The 20,801-nt window shown below is 41.7% G+C and overlaps 1 protein-coding gene across 2 annotated transcripts in view; it reads right to left on the bottom strand.

Moving 5' to 3' along the window:
* The window catches only part of SRPK2 (SRSF protein kinase 2), a 704,996-nt gene that overhangs the window by 263,468 nt on the left and 420,727 nt on the right, over positions 1–20,801 (bottom strand). The window lies entirely within an intron of this gene.

Raw genomic sequence — 20,801 nt, 5'->3', positions numbered from 1 at the left:
ACTGTAGCGATGCACTTCATGGAGGCTAAACATGACATAACTGATTTGAAAGCACGCATCCTTGAAATTGTAGAGAGACATGATGGCATGAACAACAAATCTCAATTATTGAAAAGAGAAAATCATTGGATTTATTTCTTGAGAACACTGAAACCGGGAGGACTTAATGAGAGAGTGGAATTTTTATGTTACTTATAGATGTATGATCCTGGTCTTTATGAACTTTATGAATGTCATGACATGTGACTATGCATTGATCGTTTTCTTAAACATGTTCTCATTATTCTTTTTATCGTATTTTTCACTGATTTGGTAGCTTTTAGAATTTGAGTTGAGCAGTATTGCGGTGATTTAACCCTAACGCATTGCACTACATACCATTCACATTTTCTGTTATATTCCACGTGTGAGATACTATCATTGAAAAGAATCTCTGGCCCTTTAAATTTCCGGTGAAATACATCTCCCGGCATCCCTTAACCTTTAAACTTAGACAGTAAACTTCCGGTTAGGAAAACTTTCCTGCCCGCAGCTCTGTACGTCTAGGTCGGAGTATAGCGGAGCAGCAGTTAATCCGGGTTACGGACTTCATGAAACCAAGGTAAGCGTGAACCCAGTCTTAGTGTTAGAGGATGCAAGGTTAAAGCGACTACTAGTGCACCGAAATAGAGCGTTATGTTGATCTTAAGGATAGAACGTATGTTTATACGCGCCATAACAAACTGGGCAATAGCGTAAATGAGAATGATGCACATTGGGTGATGAGATTCATAGGCAATGTATAATCTGATGAAGTAGACACAGTCACGATATTTGATGTATATTTTGTTTTTCACGTTGAGAACATTAATGTGAACTAAGGCGGTTGAATTATGTAGATACAAAATATGATGTACTGGCACAATCTAGTGGATGAAAGTACAGTGGTACTAATTAACTCCGTTTTTGATTTGTAGATCCCTTGACAAAGGCGTAGGTATGCCGAAATGCATTGGGAGGCCACTTTATATGTATAAATTTGGATGTACAAGGTGATGAAGTCACGATAAATACTACCACATGAGTGATATGTAACTCAAATGGATGAATAATATGGATTATAACAAGTATAATAAAAACTTTTGAAACGTGAAAAACGACATTGGAGAAAATTATTTGCTGGGGATCCAGCTCAAACTAGTGCCCAAGGAGTCAAGCCAAATCACGTCTTGCCTTTCTTTTTATGTTTACTGTTTCTCTAGAGTGGGGAGAAAACCTTGGAGCACAGTAAAACATACCGAAGATATACTTGTAAATCAAAGCAGTGCACAAACTAAGTCCATTCTTTAAGATATAATACAATACCATATACATTTATGCAGGGTCAAACATACCCCTATTTTGGTCACAAGCTATCTTTTCTAACAGAGAGAAGTGGGGGTGGGTGGGAGCAGGCCTGACTCTTTATTTATGTATTTAATAACGTTCTGGACACGGATGAATGGCTATGTTATGTGTGGCTCCCCATTACTCTCTGCCTTAGCCTAGCAGTTATAAGCAGGGGCAGACTATTATGGGGACCGTACATAACAAAATTACAGATGGGAAACAATGGGTTACCGGGATGTTTTTTACCTCTGGGTTCTTAGTGACATCATGGACAACTCTATCTTCACTCTTGTTGTTTACTCAGAACCCCTCTGTGAAAAACGCCCCCATAACTCAGTTGCCCATCTATATTTCTATATATGACCCACACAGAAACTGCATGAACAGTATCACTGTAGAAAATAGATCAACGTGTTTCTTCCACGTCAGAATTCTCATCCACGTTCAGGAAATATTAAAATGTATGATTCGACACAAATAAAAAGTACAAAATAAATTATCATTTACAAAAACAAGCTTTATAAAGATGACCCCTTCCCCACTTAAGGACAGAAATAAAATGAGGTGAAAGGACTTTGACACTAGTGTTATTCTTAAAAGTATACAGTCTTGGAAAGATCCAGAGGTGGTTACCATATGCACTCAGACCAAAGAACCTTATAGGTGGACACAGTGGCGTAGCTGGAGGGTGGGGGGGGGGGGGGGGGTTCGGCACTTTTTGGGGGCGGCAGGTGAGGTGAGCAATTTCGGCGAGCGCAAAGTCAGTGGTTTTCTTTTTTTAAATTGTATTTTCCCTCGTTGTCGTCTGTCGACCCCCCCAACACCCCCGCCGTTACCTGCACCAGCCGTCACTGGGCGGTAATCTCAGTTACCCACCTGGGCGGCAAAATCTCTTGCTACGCCACTGGCTAGACAGTCGATAAAGGTCTGTTAGGGCTCACTATAGAGCCAGAACTGTCTATGAGACAGAGGTTATCAATAAGTAATGGCCTATCTAGTAGCTTTCCTAATAATTATGGATGAGGCAGGATGACATTTTTTCTCTACTTATACTCCTGCAGGCTCCGCCACTGCCGAAATAATACTTCGTCTATGACCTGCAGAGCAACTAGCTTTATCCCAGCTCAGGTACAACACACCCTCCATTGTAGGGGTCTTTTCCTGGGTGTAACTAAAGTCATTCATTTGTTAAAGGCAATGTTTTTATCCTAGCTTCGTGTGTACCTTTCACAACGCAGGTACAAACTGTTGCACAGGTGACTATCAATTGAATCTTCACCGCAACTGTTAATTAAGCCTGTTTAACATGTATTTCCCATGCATAGGACCATCCATGTCTGTCTCTGTCCTAAAGAGAGCCTTATAAATAAAAAGACAGGGTTGAAACGCTTTGACCCAGTCAGGGAATGCTTGCCTGAGATATGAAAAATTATATTTGAGGCTAGGACTAATATTTAAAGAAGAGCCAACTGCCCTTCTGTGGCCTGCCGACCTCTTCTACACCTGTGAATATCACAAATGGACAATTCTATCTCTGATTCCCTAGATTTTTAACACCGCCTGAATAGTTTAGATAAGGTTTATTTCTCTCTATGTCCTGTATTTATTATTATTTTTTTAATCTTCACATTTTTGTGACCGCTTTGTATCGGCTTTACAGAATTCATTCTTGCACAGTATATGTCTTGCGAAGTTTAGCAAGCAATATTTTTGCATCTTCGCTACCTGACTTCATAGTCATACAGAGGTAAATGAACGGCCACTCTTGCTTCCTTTAACCTGGTCATCAGAAGTTTATATATGGTCTTTCTGCTAGCTCTCGTAGAGTCATTCACATTTTGCTTCTGCCCACCATAGCACAAGGTCGGCCCACCTCAGCCTTTAGCAGATCTCACTTAAGTATTTTGCTAGTACAAAATGTTCACATGCAGAGACAAAGCGAACCGCTTCCATGCCAGTGACTAGTTGCCTAATATGTGCTTTTTATTTTGTTAATTTATCCTCAAATTGGTCATGTTTATCATTAGTTTTTTGAACGGTTGGGATCCGGCAGTTGCCCAGACCATGCTATCAGGCCCTTGCTGAAATATGGAGTTACACCACATTTGGCAACCGCAGCAGATTTGAGACATGCAGAGCAGCACCTAAGGCTCTGCCCAATGCCATGAGCCACTCGACATCTACAGACGTCATGCACTGATTTTTTTACCCCAATCAATTAGATGAGACACAGCTTTCAAAACTAACATTACCACAATCAAAACATTTTTTCGAGGGAGTGGAGTGTTGAACTAATGCGTTCACGGTGTGTACATATTCTGAACAGGTTCCCAAGGACTCCCAGTAGGATACACTATGCATGATCTCCAAACACCACCCTCGCAGCAACAACGTATTAAATCAATACTTCTCTGCCGGTAACATCCACCTTTACCTCAACAGACTCCAGTAGTTCTGAAGAATAAGAGAGAGAAAGAGTGTGTGTAAAAAAACAAACACACAAACACACACACACACACACACACACACACACACACACACACACACACACACACACACACACACACACACACACACACACACACACACACACACACACACACACACACACACACACACACACACACACACACACACACACACACACACACACACACACACACACACACACACACACACACACACACACACACACACACACACACACACACACACACACACACACACACACACACACACACACACACACACACACACACACACACACACACACACACACACACACACACACACACACACACACACACACACACACACACACACACACACACACACACACACACACACACACACACACACACACACACACACACACACACACACACACACCCCACCCCCCCCCCCCCCCCCACCCACCCACCCACCCACCACCCACCACCCACCACCCACCCACCCCTTGTTAATGCACTGTAATTAATAGACAACTCCCACTTATAGTAGTCACTTTAATGGCTCCCAGGAGAATGGTAGCTTGAGTCCGTCTGGCGCAACTTTAACTCGAAACCTGTCAGTCACCCCTTTCTTCAAGGCAATGAGCGTTCAGCTGGTCGAGCTACCAAGCTCTTCAGCATGAGGATAGGTAGTTCCACAGTGAGAAAAGAGCAGCAGGGCAGGGCTCAAGTATACACTTTAAATCTTTTTTTAATCGAGCATGACAATATTTGACCATTCAGCCGTGTCTTAAACCCTGTAACCCACACTGAATACACATCGATTGAAGTGTGATGCATATTCAATAAAGGATTCAAAAACAGACACAGCTGAAAGGTAAAATAGTGTCATACTTGGGTAAAAGACTGCGAGTCTCTCGCTGAATTGGAGTCTTGTCTGGCAAACTGCTGCAACAGTTGGGTTTATGCGGAGTTTGACAATCTCAAGACAACTCACAACCCGGGTTTCTTGAAGAAGGCAATAAGTAAAACTGGGAGACAAATGGCGGCTCTTTGCTGTCTGTGGCATCTCCCCTCTTTGGAGTTGGCTCCTGGTGCAGCATTCGGATCTTGGCAAGCGGGGTGGAAGGACAGGCAGAAATAGCTCAAGCTTTAGTGCTGATATCCTTTCTCATAACTTTAGGAAGAGGCTTGTGTGCCAGATTATGGAGATCTTGCTGGTTATATAACAGACTGGTTTATTGGATGCAAGCTCCGGGGCCATTCTGGGCCACTACTGATGCCACATAGGCGGACCTCAACAAAGCAGGTTTGCAGAGAATGCACTTGCTAAAATGCAGCATGTCAAATATTTGTCTGTGCTCTTAGTGCAGGTGTCAGTCTATTGCAGGATTGGGCCTTTCACTCTGCCATTCTTCGCCAGTTTTCCCACATCACAGAAGGCTAAATTGCTGGCACTGATACTGAAGCTCATCCCGCTGGATGGCCCGGAATCCCCAGTAAACAGGGAACAAACTCTTTCTTTTATGACCCTTCAAAACATCTCGGACACACTTTCATGGTCTTCATGTTCATTTCAGACCAGATCTTTAAATGAGCAGATACTGTTACACAAGGAGTACCTCAGCTTCTCTCATTTGAAATTGACTGTACATTTCTAAATAGGATAATGTCAGAGCGCTGGCACTTCTGTGTAGCAAACAGGTACTCTGAGTTAGTGAGCACCTGCACTTTTTTATTTCCATTTCAAGTATTGTGCCTTGCTCCAATAGTTTGGGATTTGTGACATTTATTTCTATCTACCCACAATGCACTACGTAGAGACCAGTTACCTGCCTCCGTTACCCTGTCAACCAGGGAGATGCTCATACTTAACTTTTAAGTACTCTGCTTACTTCTGAAGCTGGCCTATTCCCAACCTTAGTAATAGTGTTTTTGGGATTGGAGTTAGCCAAGACCATTTGATTTTACCACAATTAGATGGATAAAATACTAACCTATGAGCGTTCTCAGCCTTCGCTAGTCATCCATTAGTCTATTAATGTGCCATCATTTTTCTTCCACCCACTGCAGCACTAGGCATGGAGTGATCGCTCAGCCCATTTCAGCCATTGGCTGACTTCACCGCCAGGGACAGCATTCTGTCCTTTTACAAGGAGCACATTCACACACCAGATAGTTATCTTAAGTGCAATGGAAACTAAGGTAATCTGTGCTTTTTCAAGCCCAAAAATATTTGTGCTTTTCAGCATTTTTTTAAATAGATTAAAGAGCATGGCAGTTCTCTCCCCCTCCCCCCCCCAACAATAAAGTTGTGCATGAACCATGACAAAACAAAGCAATCACAGACAATACCCAAAGCCTGGCGGCCAATGCCAGGCCTACTGGCTTTGCCAATGCTTGTTTCAATTAGTATTAGCACAACCTCCTCTAAAATAGGGTAACTCACCATTTTTTATGGTACAATGTAGTAGTTCCTGGCAAGCATTTCTATTAAAGCGGAACAGACTGCAGGCAGGCCATTCACCTCGACTCAAAATAGGACGACATAATGTAACTTCAAAACAACTATGTTAAAAAATGCTGTAATTTGTAGATACTATCACACAAAAAACAAGAATCAGTAAGTGAACAAGCAACAGTAAGCCAACCTGAAAGCCACAGGGCAAATCGAAGTAGAACTGGATTCTCTGCTTCTGAGTTGTTTAGAGACCAAAGAAGGTGCTTTTTTAAATGGGAGAATAGGTTGATATAAAGATTCCACATAATTAGAAATGTGAGATGGCAGGAGCCTAGGTCACTCGGTGATACCTATTAGCTAAAATAGATAACGTCCGTCAGATAACAGAATGAGACCATATTCTAGACAGAGTTTCGCCTTGTAAGCATACTCCACATGCTTATCTGCACACTAAGATTACCACTGAGGGATCCAAACGGAACTGCTTCATAAAATTTGGGAAGAAGCACCGATTATCCCAGTTTTCACAAGGAGGGAATGGAGGACATACCCGTGAAAAATATGTTCAAAGGAGAGAGGAAATGATTTTCAAAGATAATATTACAATGTGCCAACTTCCCGAATTTTGATCTGGCATATTTTACTTATTGCATGAAAAATGCAAATGTACACCTAGAAAAGCAGTATTAAATGTTCTTCAGTGAATACCACACACTTAAACCACTCTTATAACATACACTGTTGGTGAACTGAAGTGCAGTAAGTAACCCCAAGAGGTGATGTATTTGTAACTTACGAGAGCCGTAATTTGCACCCATTTCATTAAATCGGCCAAGCGTCTAAAGTGTTGACCTACAAAGAGTAGGCTTTCAAACCACCTTAGCTTGAGAGCATAAGTAATGTGAAGATGATTCTGGCCCACGACTTAGTAACTTAAAGATGAAAACTAAGTTTCTGGAGCTAAAACACATCACATGCACAATGAGCAAAGAATGCACAATGAGCAAAGAATGACTTGAGGAAGGTTGAAAGCAGGTATAATCTTTCTTTGGTCAAATTAATACTTTCATTGTTTACCTAGATAATAATGCATAAAATCAACAATTTCAAGATAACTGTCTGGATCCGAAAGACCTCAGAAGAAACCACAGACATTCGTTGACATAAGATTTCCTGGCAATTAAAGCTTAAAAACACTGAGGGAAGTGGCTACATGTCATGTTATATACACTTGTCGGGAAATAAAAAAGCACTTTTTCAAAATGTGTTTTAACACGGTTTCTAGCTACTAATCTCGAATCACATCAATAATGGCAAATAACATAGCCCCATCTTGTGCGATACTGGTTACGTATGTCTAAACAATGGAACTCTTCTTGCTCCCTTACCACACAAGATCACATTTCACAGTTAGAACCCACTTTGATGAAGCAGGCACTTGTTCTATAAAAGGCTGGATGGAACCCCATGTGCAACATATCCATGTACTTGCCCTAGGCGCCTTAAATTACACATTGCTTTGTTCATTGAAACATGGCTTAATCAATCCTTGGGTGGAAACCGACTCACTGCGCAATACATGAAAAATTTTAACAGAGAATTAAAGGGAGGGGGCTTTGTGGTAATTACTAAGGACACTACCATAAATTACCAGCAATTACACATCACTTATGTAATAAATAAATAAAAAAATGTTAACTGCCACCTCAGAAATATGGCCATGGAAATACGTTTATGGAACTAGGCAATTGTTGCTTCTTCTAGTAAGCAAGGCCTACGCCCTAGGCTTTTGGTTGGATTTCGATATTAGTGTGACCATGGCTAAAGTCACTCCTTCTACAGAAATGTTTGGAGTTCAACTACAGTAGTCTTTACTACAAAAGAAGTTAACGCCAATATAGAGTCACATGACTTCCACCCAGCACTTTAGTTTATACTGTTGTATAAAGTTTTACTTATTTTAACTTATATTGTTCTCGCAAATCCTCCTTGTCACTAGGCAATTGTAAAAATCAGATTGCGGTAGGGAGGAGTGACGGTGGAAACAGTAGTAACTAGACGTACCCCAATCCAAAAATATTTAAAAAAACAGCCACTAAAATACAATTCTGCAAACTGACAACAGAGTGGGCTGGTTCAATACAATACAGTCGGTTTAGCTCAAACCATTCTCTGGGTCACTGTGGCTGCCACAAACTTCCCTTCGTGTCCAGCGGCAGCTAGCAGTGCTTTGTTTTAATGCGGCCACAAGCCCAAATTTGTATGCTTTTTGCACTAAAATATAGTGCAAAATGACAGATTTGCATTTTGCATAATGTTGCTAAGTTATGCGTAATTGAGAAAAAGCAATTTGCGCAAATTTCGCCCACAAGTAGTCTTTAAATTGTACATTTGGTACAACTGATCCACGATAATAAATCCTAGTATGAAAGAGTTTTCCAAAATGTAACCTAAAGGACCAAAAAGGCACTTTCTTTACTTTCCTAGAATTGTAATCAAAGAGCAGCTTGAAGCCAGCTAAGCATACGAGTCATCAAGTCTGATTCGGATTCTGAGTCATCAAGTCTTTTAGGCTTAAAAGTTAAAAATAGAATATTGTGAACCAAGTTGTTATATGGTATCTAGTACATTTTTTGATACATCCTGAATCTTGCTCTAATGGTTTAAGAAGAAGTCGGGCCCTCTATAGAGAACAGTTTTTGTCAGCAGACGCATCTCAAACACACAACACTGTACAAACAAGAGTATGGTGTGGGTTTGTTTAAGAACTTACTATAAGAACACGAAGTGATGGGAAGGTCGGATGGTAACATGCAATATGGCGGTGTTAGACAGAACACTGCACACTCAACTAGAATAAAGAAAGACATTTACAAGAAAATGTCATTAGCAAAAAGTCACTAATTAGGAGCTTATATGTCGACAGCACGCTGTACAAAGCACACAGGGGTGAACATCAACTTGTGAGTAACTTACAACTGCTGGATTTATATAGGATTCAGTAAAGAAATAAAGCCTGACCTAGCACCTACATGTAATACTGCATTAAAAACGGTTGCAAAATGCACTGCAGTTAATCACTGTTCCATAGTCCCTGCCAGTGCGACGGAATAAAAGCACTTATTTAGGGGATGAAAAATAACAAACCCAGGTGATATCAGGCTCACAGGTTTGCAGGGATAACTTAGTCGTTATATTAAAGACTGAAGGTCTCTGAACCTGACACATGAGAACTAAGTGGTTCACAGTGGTTTCGTACAGAACATCAGGTTAGCTTAACAGAGGAACCAGAAGGTGGCGAGCACAGATCTACTAAATAACCAAGTGCACAAATGAAATATTGCCAACATATCCTTTTTGATAAATTAAACATACTTTGTATCCCAAATAAATCATCTGATTAAAAACAATTAATATCCAATGCTCCTACAGGCTAACAAGTGTGCTGCACCTACAAGACAATATCGGTCACATTTTGAACTCACAGTGTCAGTCTCATCCATTTTGTCATTTGTGATTCTAATTTATTGTAGATCATTGACTGGTCGTCCTAATTAATTTCAAAGTAATTGTTTCGCTCTGGACAGAACCACTGTTTAATATACTGTCATAATTCCCCAGATTCTGTTGGATACCCCATTGATATTAATGCTCAGTGAAATGCCGACAGCTTAAACAAATGATGCTGAGAATATTACACAAGGTGGCGCTTGGTCCTCCAGACACCAAAGAAAGTTTCAAAAAGCTTAAAAACTAAAAATTATAAAATTCTGATATTAAGCTTACTACATAACCTCATTATTTTCCTCTTTTTATTTTACCATTATCATTTTACATTTAAACAAGTCAGTGTGGCTGACTAGAAGAAAAAAATACCCAGAGAGACTGAAGGCACAGCAGTAAACAGCAGTTCATTATAAAAACACATTGCCTAGCAAATTAGCTAACATGTTTGGTAACGCTGCCAGTACATCAGCTGAAGTTGTTAAGCATATACATGAAAACAGCAAATGCAATAATAAGAGGAAGCAACCCTCCTCTACAATTTAGCCATGCCTGTAACCCTCCACTAGCTATTATTATAAAGCAAGTCCATTGGTACTTCAACCACCCACTTTCTATCAATGGTCTTCAGAACTGCTTATATACCCCAGCTAAGGCAGAGCCAAACATTTCTACCATATGCAAAAAGTATTCCCTCTCAAATCTCCAGAAAAGCAATATTCCACGTTGGTCATCGCAGGGTTAGCAGCAACGTTGAGTTGAGACCTTTTATTTGTCAGGTATCTGTATAAGGGGTCCCATATAGCCTTTAGTCTTGGGGTCTGATGCATGAGTAATGCATAGGTTTCCATCATAACAACATACCAGGTCTGAGATCCATCTCTTGGCTGTGAGCAACAAGTCCCGTCCACAGAGCCACAGTGTAAACGCATTTGCTGAACCTGACAGATCCATTTTAATTACCAAAAATGCCAGTTAAGGAAAAACAGTTGGCTCTGTCTCGATCATCTAGGTTACTGTATCTGAGATCTTTTGCCAATAGCGATTTGGAGTACAGCCTAGACAGGTGTATAATTAGGGTCATTGCATCTAGCACAGTTGGGATCCGCATCCTTAAACCACAAATACTATTTTTGTTATGCTCAAAATAAACAATGAAGTCTAGGTAAAATACGTGACATTAAATGTAGAAAGTGGGGGTAGCTAATTAACACAATGTTACTATTCCTATAACTAGCAAAACGTGGTGAATTTTGGAGACAGTCTGTGTAAAGGTTCAGACTACACGGAGCGCCAAGGGGTTACACAAAGTGTGTGATTCGTAAGAATACAGGCAATGGATTGCAACCAGTGTGTAGGAATTTAGAATGGAGTAATCAGTGCCTGTGTTCAGTGAGCGATCTCTGCTCTGGGAACAACAACGTCTCCACTGCTCATTTGTCAATGGAGGGCCAGGGTCTTCCTCCTAACACCTCTGAGACATCTCCATGGCAGGGCTCTGCAATTTAATATCGATGGGGGGGCGTTTATAATCCCATAAGTGACATATTCTGAATATTGGATTCCAAGGTATCGGAAGCATTATAAGCTGCAGTGTGTAGAAACGGTTCGTCCTACGTAGGTTGTTAAATCGAGACAAGGTCAAAAAGTGGCCATTGATACGCATATATTTTATCTTTATGAGTAATAATAGTTTCAAGCAGTAACAGAATACCAATGATTGTATGCTATCGGTAAGACAGGCAAGCAAAAGCTGTCCCCATATATTTAGATATAAAGTACTCAGCTGATCAGCAGACAGATGTGGCAGTGGTTGTGTTAGGAGTGTTCAGTGGACACAGGGAAGCTATCTCTCGGTCCACCACATGAGCGGATCGAGTGCTGAATGGTGCCAGTAGCATGCAAAGTCTGCTTGAGACACATAAGGCAGTTGCAAGCCCAACAAGGCCGTCCCTCCATGTTCACAGGGAAGTGTCAGGGTACCCAAGTTGAATCTTGGCACTTTACCTGCACAAACCAGTTTTATCGGTAAATAGGGATTTGTAAAATGTTTTTGTGAGAGGAATCGGAATGAGGACAAAGAGGTACAGGAGCTTGGTTGGTAAAACAGCTTTAATAAGTGCATTACACCCTGCAATGCAAAGCGATAGTGTAATCTAAATCTACACTCTCCTGAGAAGTGAAGATGACAACACCCTCATAATTATCCTTCCGCAGCACTTCCAGGTTTTAGTGTCCCTATGGGTCAGAATGAATGAATGAAAAAAAAAAATATATATATATATCCTGACGTCAACAAGAACATCTCCACCCCTTTTCCCAGCTGATACAAAGGCCCGCTTGCTCCCCGAGCTTAAAGATATCCAGGATAATTGGGCCTTTGTTCTGACCTGGTTTCGAACATACAGAAGGATGTCATTAGCACGAAGGGACACTGGTGTGTAGCGAACTCCAACCCGCAGTCTGCTTCCTGAGTGGTGGTGTTCCCTAAGGGTGCGTGCTAATGGCACCAGGGCTGCAGTGAACATCCTGTTCACCATTTCCTGTCATTCTTTAAACAATACCAATGCCTCAACGATACCCACAGGAGATGCCACTTTTTTCAGATTTTTTTTTATATAACGCGAACTTTACCCGAAGGTATTGGAGCGCTCTACATGAACATCAGCTACATTACTCAAGGATACATTCATTTTTTTGTAGACAAAGGGGATTCAGCGATTTGCCCAGAATCACAGGATGCTGAGCCGATGCTGAGCCGACGCCGAGACTCGAACCCGGCTCCCCAGTTTCTAAGTCGACAGCTCTTGTCTCGTTTACTTGCACACCAAATATAAATAAATTAATTAACAAATAGATCAAACGGCGGCGATTTTACTGTGTACATAAAAAGCAACAAACTAATGGGCAGAAATTCATACTTTTCAACTGTATGTGCAGTGCTCTAGAGGCCATTTCCCTGCATTTCTTTGCGGTCCCTCCTCCTTGGGACACAGCTGTGACTAATTAGCAGCATCCTTCAAGTGCACTTAAACATTTCAGTAACCCACAGAGACGACCGTCTTCGGTAATCTAGCAGAACTAAATTGGCTGTGTTCTTTCAAGTGGGCTCTGTAGCTACATTTTTTTACACACATTCCAAACTCAAAGCTTCAGCCTGGACTCAGTCTAGTGCAGAGGCTGCACCATATGCTCACTCGGGATGCAGGACACAAAGTAATATCACGTTCCGGCAGCTATGAGGAGTAGAGTGCACGAGACGCACACTGACTCATGTCTGGGCAAAGCTTTAAGCAAACAATGTACCACAAACTTTACCGCCTCCTGGTAATGTGAAGGTTTGCTGCTTTAGAACTAGCTGCACGCTGCATAGAGTAACACAGACTTTTTCTTTACGATGATTTAATTCCAACGAAGGGTTATCGTAAGGACCGTAGACGTTAGTGTAATCACACCCACTCCGCCCGGCACCTGGTAACCAAAGGTCAGTTCCAACTACTGAGCGGATCCCACCAGACTCATCCTCTTGTCTCGGCTCAGTGTAGAGTGGACTCACTTTCTGCTAAATGTTTTTAAGTGTACAGAACCGGCATCAACCAAAGTAAGTAAAAGGGTACATCCAACAGCATTTAAGTACACAATGATAGACAGCAAAGCCGCAGCAGGTGGACAGCTGAAGCAATACAGTCCCATCTGCACAGAAACACACCCCCATAAAAATACACAGCAAGATTGGTAATTAACATGCCTACAGTGAGTGAACTATTAGACAGCACGTCCCACCCCTCCAATTACATACACATCAGCCCCATCACTCAATGCCGCAACCAAAGGACTAGAAGGAAGGGCAACCTCGGAGGACCAGAGAAAGAGGGACGGTGCTCCCCAGATGCATCCGCCACTGAATCAACAGCATCATTCCCCATAGAATAAACTAACTTGCCATCCCTGGGGTATGCTGATGTAACATTGTGTCCCTTAGACGTAAGTGTTCCCACTGCAAGGCACAAGTCCTAAAAAAAGAAGCAAGTTCGGCAGTATGAAAGTGACATCATGGCGTGTGACATAGCACATGGCTTCGCAGGATGTGACATCACAGGAAGTGGCATCACAACTCATTACCTCACAGGAAGTGACCTCACAAGTGGCATCAGATCTTGAGCCCTCACACATATGGTTAGCAGATCTCAGTTTTATCTAGTCCCAGTTTTGAATGAAAGTAGCAAAGAGGGACGATTGGTGGCATACCACACAGGATGACGCAGCATACGCGGGAAGATAAGAATTCCCTTCCTCTGGCGACTCAACTTGTTATCATTACATGGAAGCGTTCTATCTAGCGGTGGGGGAGGTTGACTCAAACAACACCTTTGTGGGAGTGAGATTTCCTTCGCCAGGTGGCCATTTTGCGGGGGTTCGGCAGTGGAATGCCATAGGGATTTTTCACTACAGGAGACGTTATGCAAGACATGGGCCTGAAATCGTTCCACGAGCTACAGACTGTTTTTCCAATTACATTATAACTAGTTTATAAGTATTTACAGGTACACCATGCTATATCTCCCTATATATGAGATCTTCAGAACAGTCAGAGTTCAATCCATCAGAGGGAAAACTGTTAATATGAGATTAGGCACTCATAAAATTAAGCAAATTTACCAATCCCAGATAACACATAGTGCCAAAACACTTCCCGCGCTTAGGACTGTGTCAGCCCCACTTGAGGCGGCTATCTCATCCCAGCTCCGTTTAATTCAATTAAAATACTTCCACAGAGCATATTTGACTAGATATCGATTATGGCGCATTAGGTGTCATTGACTCCTCCATGTGCCTTTGCTGTGGCGTAGTGGAAGGCACCTTCCTTCACACGGTGTGTGGTCGTATGGCCCTGATATGTTTCTGGTAAGGGGGTGTGTCCAACCTCGAGGAAGTGCTTTTTGGGTTGTCCCATTAGATCCGAAGCTGCTCTTGCTCCACAGCACTGAGGGAAAACGAGGTAACCAATATAATATACATTTATTATTTTTGGGCGTCATATTAGAGAACAGGGATATTATATTGCTAGACTGTGGAAGGGCACGGCACCGCCCACATTGGGAGCCTAGAAAAAGGGAATGGACCACTCTATGGGTCTAGAAGTTAGTGTTTCAGGTGCGAGGATGCCCATAAAAGCACTCCAAGATTTGGCAGCGGTGGGCTGACTATAGGGTTGTTGCCTTGGCCCCAATCTCCAATATGGAGTCCCAACTTGATGATGAAATACAAGAGTATGGTGCCTGACCTTGAGAATCTGTTGAGGCGGTTCTGGGCTATATTACATTATGTTGCCATTGTCAAATTGTTGGGTGTGGGGGGAAAAGGGGGATAACCTGCACAGATTGTAATGGTTTCACTGAGTATGGGAATTTGATTTATGATGTTTTACCTTTATATGTTGGCCATTTTGGCCAGGACATTCCAAACAAAGTCAATAAGGTTTGTTGTGAAAAAGTAGCATGGAGGGTTAATATGTCTCCTGCAAAGCACATCATGTAATATGCAGATGACATTTTTATTTTATGTAGCCGGGTAGGTGGGTTACAGCTTATATCACAGAGATCCTTTTGTTACTTGCAGCTCGTAAATTGTAATCTTTCTAATACAGCACAGTGAGCTATGAAGGACATGCCACTACTATATCTTGTGACCCTCACAGTTTTATGTAGCACATCCTGTACATTGATTTATACACTTGCATGATTTATTTAAAATTTTACGCGTGATGTAACGCGCTATGACACCATGCATCTGGATGATTATCACTATAAAAGAAATAAAACAAACTTGTGGTATTTAAATTGTTAATTGTGTAAATATTGTGACAAACCAGAACATCTGATATTCTTATAGTGCATGCATATCTATTATATACAGGCACTGAATACAGTCAAGAGAATGCCTCTCAAGTACTTTTTGAAGTAATAATAAGCTGTGAGCCTTTGATAGCTCTCAGCTAGGATACTCCAACCAAAGAAGAGCTGATTGACCCTTAACTTCAGCCTATCTTATGGGCCCAGCAAACTTCTGATAAACCCCCTCCCTGCCTACACCTTGCTGGAACAAAAGCAGACAAAGTGCAGGAGCTGCTGAATGTGTCCCGTGTCGAAAAATGACACCGGGACAAGTTCAGCATATTTCTGTGGGGGCAGGGTAGACAGCATCCACCATGTGAAATTAGTGGGGAGATGCAGTATATTCGCATGTACCCTCGACCTGTGCAGTGCACTGCCCCATTGCATGTGTGTGTTGATGTTAAGGTCCCCCCTTCTGGAATCACTTCTTTCTTTGCAACACACAATAATCCCTACTTGGGACAAAAGCTGAAAGTTCAGACAGTTCAATGTGCTATTAAATGACTATTTTAGTGTTTCAATAAAAAATTGTAGACATTTTCAGTAAATCGACTTTTCTTCCTAGGTCAACAAGGAGGAATGTTTGTTAGTCCTTTTAAGGTACAAATTACACTGGCACAAGCAGAATTTAGTACACATGTTAATATTGAGAGATCAAGGGAAAATAATGTTAAGATATGGATATAAAAGATGCAATGGAAGCTGGGAGAAGGTATATATGAAAGTTGATATGACGACTGTAAATGGGTCTTGATATCATGTGAAAATGCCAATATAACTTTCTTTAAAAAAAGGTACAAATGCAAAACTTTTCAAACACAAGCGCTATTCTTGTTATGCCCAAAATGAACAACGATTTCTAGGGAAAAGTAGTAAAATTAAATGTAGAATGTGATGGGTAGCTAAATAACACAATTTTACTATTCCTATAGTTAGCAAAACGTTGTGAACTTTGGAGACACTCAGTGTAAAAGTTCAGACTACATGGAGCCCCAAGGGTTTACACAAGCCGCGTAATTTGGTAAAAATACACGCAAATACAACTAGAGTTTGTATTACTGGTTCATAATTGCAATAACATATTAATGCATTTGGTATGAAATAAGAACTCTTCCCACGGTGCTGTGAATATGAGGTCTTAACTCAAATGAACAATTCATCTACACAGTCCGCATTCTCACACACAAGTACTTCATACTTCTGCAAACATTGCAAATATTCGAAAAAGTGACAGAAAGACAACTCCTACACCTTTTCTACAAGGCAATATCTCACCAGCCCTCTAATCAATAAACTAGTTACTAATGACCAAACTGTTCACATTGAAGGAACGCTGCCTTGCTAACAGAACCATCAACCAAATTGTTCCATACTTCATCCAAGAAAAACTTCAAAGATACACACGGAACAGAGCCCTCAATTCAGCACTTGCACCTTGGCTGATCATCCCTCCTAGAAGAAGAAATGTATTGGTGGAACTTCCTTCTCTGCCTGGACAGTGAAACTATGAAACTTCCCAACACACCCACATTTAAAGATAAGAAACATCCAAGAACATCTTGAATGCATGAAGGAAGGAAGTACCTGCTCTTTACCAACATTTAAAGGGTTGCCCCAACAAGCAGAAGAGGTCGGGGAAGGGAAGATTAACCTTGTTAAGCACCATGATACACGTCTCAAAAAATATTACCAGCCGGATTAGCAGCTGGTAAGATCTGGTCTGGGAAACCTGGAGCGGCAATACCAGGTAGCCATGATCAGGTTAAGCAGAATTCACCTGATCATGGTAATACCACTCTGCCTGACTCGTAATCAAGGCTCGAATGGTATAGTGTGCTATCCATCTGCAAAGCACTTTGGCATCTTACATGGGGTATGAAATGATATGCAACTGTAACTGCATTACATGTTAAACAGCATTCAACAATACAGATGTAAAAATTCTTCAGCTTAGGCTTGCCAATTTTCTTTTAGTGACCCAGACAAGAATCTTCAAAATATCCACAGTTAATCTAACACATTTGCTGCAAAACACACACAAGGTCTTGCTTTGTTCTTTACATTTCTCTTTTAATAAAAGATTCTGCATCTGCCCTGTTTTCCAGAACTGGCAACATCCTAACGAATACCCCTTGACATAGTAAATGACTATGGGAAAAAGAATGCAAAAAAATCCATTTACTTAGGTATTTATATAGTATAGGGATACAGGGAAGCTTCAAGGAACTTGAGAACCTAAAAACTACTTTGAACGACCACCAAGAGACATTGCAGAAAGCCCTCCATGAATAAACAGTTACAGTTTTTATGTGATAAATATCACACAGATCAGAGAACAGTTTACTTTGTAACCAATAGGGTTTTAAGTACTGTGGTTGTACTACATCTTATTAATGCAGTCGGCCTCACGTATACATTTATTAATTGACTTTGGTCCAAGGTAAAAGTAAAAAGTCCTCGAAAGTGTAAAACATCTAATGGGTGGCCCAAACGCTGTAAATGCAATGTACAAATGGTTTACAAATGTTCTAATACAACAGCTGTAATCATCTGGTTCATGCTTCCGACTCCATCCTACGGGTTATCTACTAGGGTAGTGAAACTAAAAGCAACAGGAGGAATTTCTTGGCAGGAGAGCAGCTTCTGCAGGAGTACATGACCGCCATGATCACTACTCTTCCAATTACACATGGGATGGCCTGGCCAGCACTTGTAAGCTTGAATGTTGAAACAAACCACGCTTAAACAATTAAAAAACGGCGGGCTGTCACTCAAAAGTGGCACCACTGAGCGACGGCTCTAATTGAAACTGGAGGCCAAGTATTTTGCAGTGTATTTTACAGCTATGAAAGAACCCTCGCACTGTATGACTATACGTCCTCCCACCTGCGATTTGTTGCTTCTGTTAAAGCAACATTCTTCGCATGCTAAAAAGGCAATTAGCCCAAGTGTTTAGGCGTCTAACCACCGCCACTGAGAACCACATGACTTTCCACGCAGACCTTTTATCACAAACGCCCACTCTTTAGTAATTGTTTGGAAATGCAGTTAATAATTCTACTAGAATCTAGATCATGATGGGCGGGCATTATCCCATTAGGGTTTTTATATTTCTAATCCATCCTGTGACTGCAACCATAAATCTGCGGGCGACTGCAATAAGGAAAACAGGTTTTTATTACTTTTTATCTTTAAATCTCTGCTGGCAAAAATCTAGCACAGGAATTATTCTGCCCTCAATCAGGTTGGTGCAGGTGTGCACTTTTTAAAAAGTTTCAAGGCTCTTTACGAAATGCAAATCATTTCGCAGTAACCTCCAATGCGTGTCTTAGTGTGGAAAAGGGCACATCTAGCTGCACCCATTTGTGAACTGTGCTGCTTCTGCACTTTGCAGTATAAGGACGATGACTTCTAAAGCAAACTCCCAATCACACCTATTTAAAAACGAATTGTTTACATTAAGTATTTCAGCTATTTTTCATGTAAAAGAATATGTAATTTTTTGTTGAGAATATTTTTACAGAAAATAAAGCAATTTGGTGTTTTCTACACAACTGGTGGAATGATATAGTCCAACTTTAATGCCATGCATCTAAAAATGGAAATTCTTGTTTGGTCAAAATGTAATATCTGCACCGATCCCAAATGACCACACTAACTTTCTAGCAAATTCAACAAATAATTAAAAATGTAAAAAATGCTGCGCATGTTCTAGGTCCTTAAAAAACGTAAGCATTCTTGCTTGAACAAGTCATGGGCCTTCAATTATGCTAATTTTGGCTTACGTTTACAGTTATTTCCAATTTTGTCAGGATAAGCCAAAGTAGATTTCTTTAATAGGAACAATGTAAAAGACCCAAGACACTAGAGCCAGGACTCTATCCTGGCAGCTATGCAGGGTAAGGTTCCTGTAATGTGAGTAGACTGATTTATTCCCGTATAAAGGACACAGCAAAATCAGGGCCTGCAATTTAACTATGATAAAGATGCATGGACCAACCGGAGATGCTTTACAAGGTCTTTTTAGGCATGTTTTCCTTGATCTTCATTTCGAAGTCGTGTAAAGCACAAGTTACTACTTGTGTAACGATATATCTGTAAGAGACATTAGTTAGTATTAGATTCCTTACCTTAGAATATCCCCAGGCGTCAGACTGGATCCGGAAATTTTTGCGTAGCAGTACCCTTGCGCGTCGGTAGGCGTCGTCTGCGGCTCCGTGTCCGTCGTCGGCGTCGTGGGCGCCGTGATGACGTCGTCGGAGTACTTAGACGCCGCCTCCGCGTGCTGACGTCAGTTCTTAGACACAGCTTTTCCGCGCCAGAAACGCAGAGCCATGTTAAAAACCAACACTGGTGCCATTGAAACTAGGGCCCTGAAAGGGGACAACCCTAACCCTAGATATTGGTTCGCAGAACGGGGAGGATGGGTGGGTCGGTAAGGAATCTAATACTAACTAATGTCTCTTACAGATATATCGTTACACAAGTAGTAACTTGTGCATCTGAAAGAGACACGTTAGTATTAGATTCCTTACCTTAGAATAGATACCCCAGCAATACCAACCCCGGTGGTGGGTCTGCGAACCAATAATCACACCAGAAAGCCCTGGAGGACGGAACGGCCAAAGAAGCCATCCCTCCGGACTTGGCTGTCCAGGCAGTATTGTCTTGCAAACATGTGCAGCGATGCCCACGTAGCTGCCTGACAGATGTCTTGTAAGGGCACACCCCTGCCCAGGGCAGTGGTAGTCGCCGTTGCTCGGGTAGAATGAGCCCGCAGTCCAACCGGGGGCTCCTTCCTAGCCAAGGAGTAGCATGCCTGGATACACAGGATGATCCACCGGGAGATGGTCCTCTTGTGCACCGCTTTCCCCTTCTTAGCGCCCACGTAACCAACAAAGAGTTGGTCATCCACCCGGAACTGGCGTGTGCGATCCAAGTAGAATGAGAGCGCACGTTTTGGGTCCAGACGGTGGAGCCGCTCTTCCTCTTTAGAGGGATGCGGTGGCGGGAAGAAGGTTGGCAGGGTGATAGACTGCCCGATGTGAAAGGCCGTGACAACCTTGGGCAGGAAAGAAGGTTTGGTACGAAGCACCACTTTGTCCGGATGGACAGAAAGGAAAG

The sequence above is a fragment of the Lissotriton helveticus genome, chromosome 1_1 (assembly GCF_964261635.1).
Source record: "Lissotriton helveticus chromosome 1_1, aLisHel1.1, whole genome shotgun sequence".
NCBI lineage: Eukaryota > Metazoa > Chordata > Amphibia > Caudata > Salamandridae > Lissotriton > Lissotriton helveticus.
This window is presented reverse-complemented; position numbering and strand designations above follow the sequence as displayed.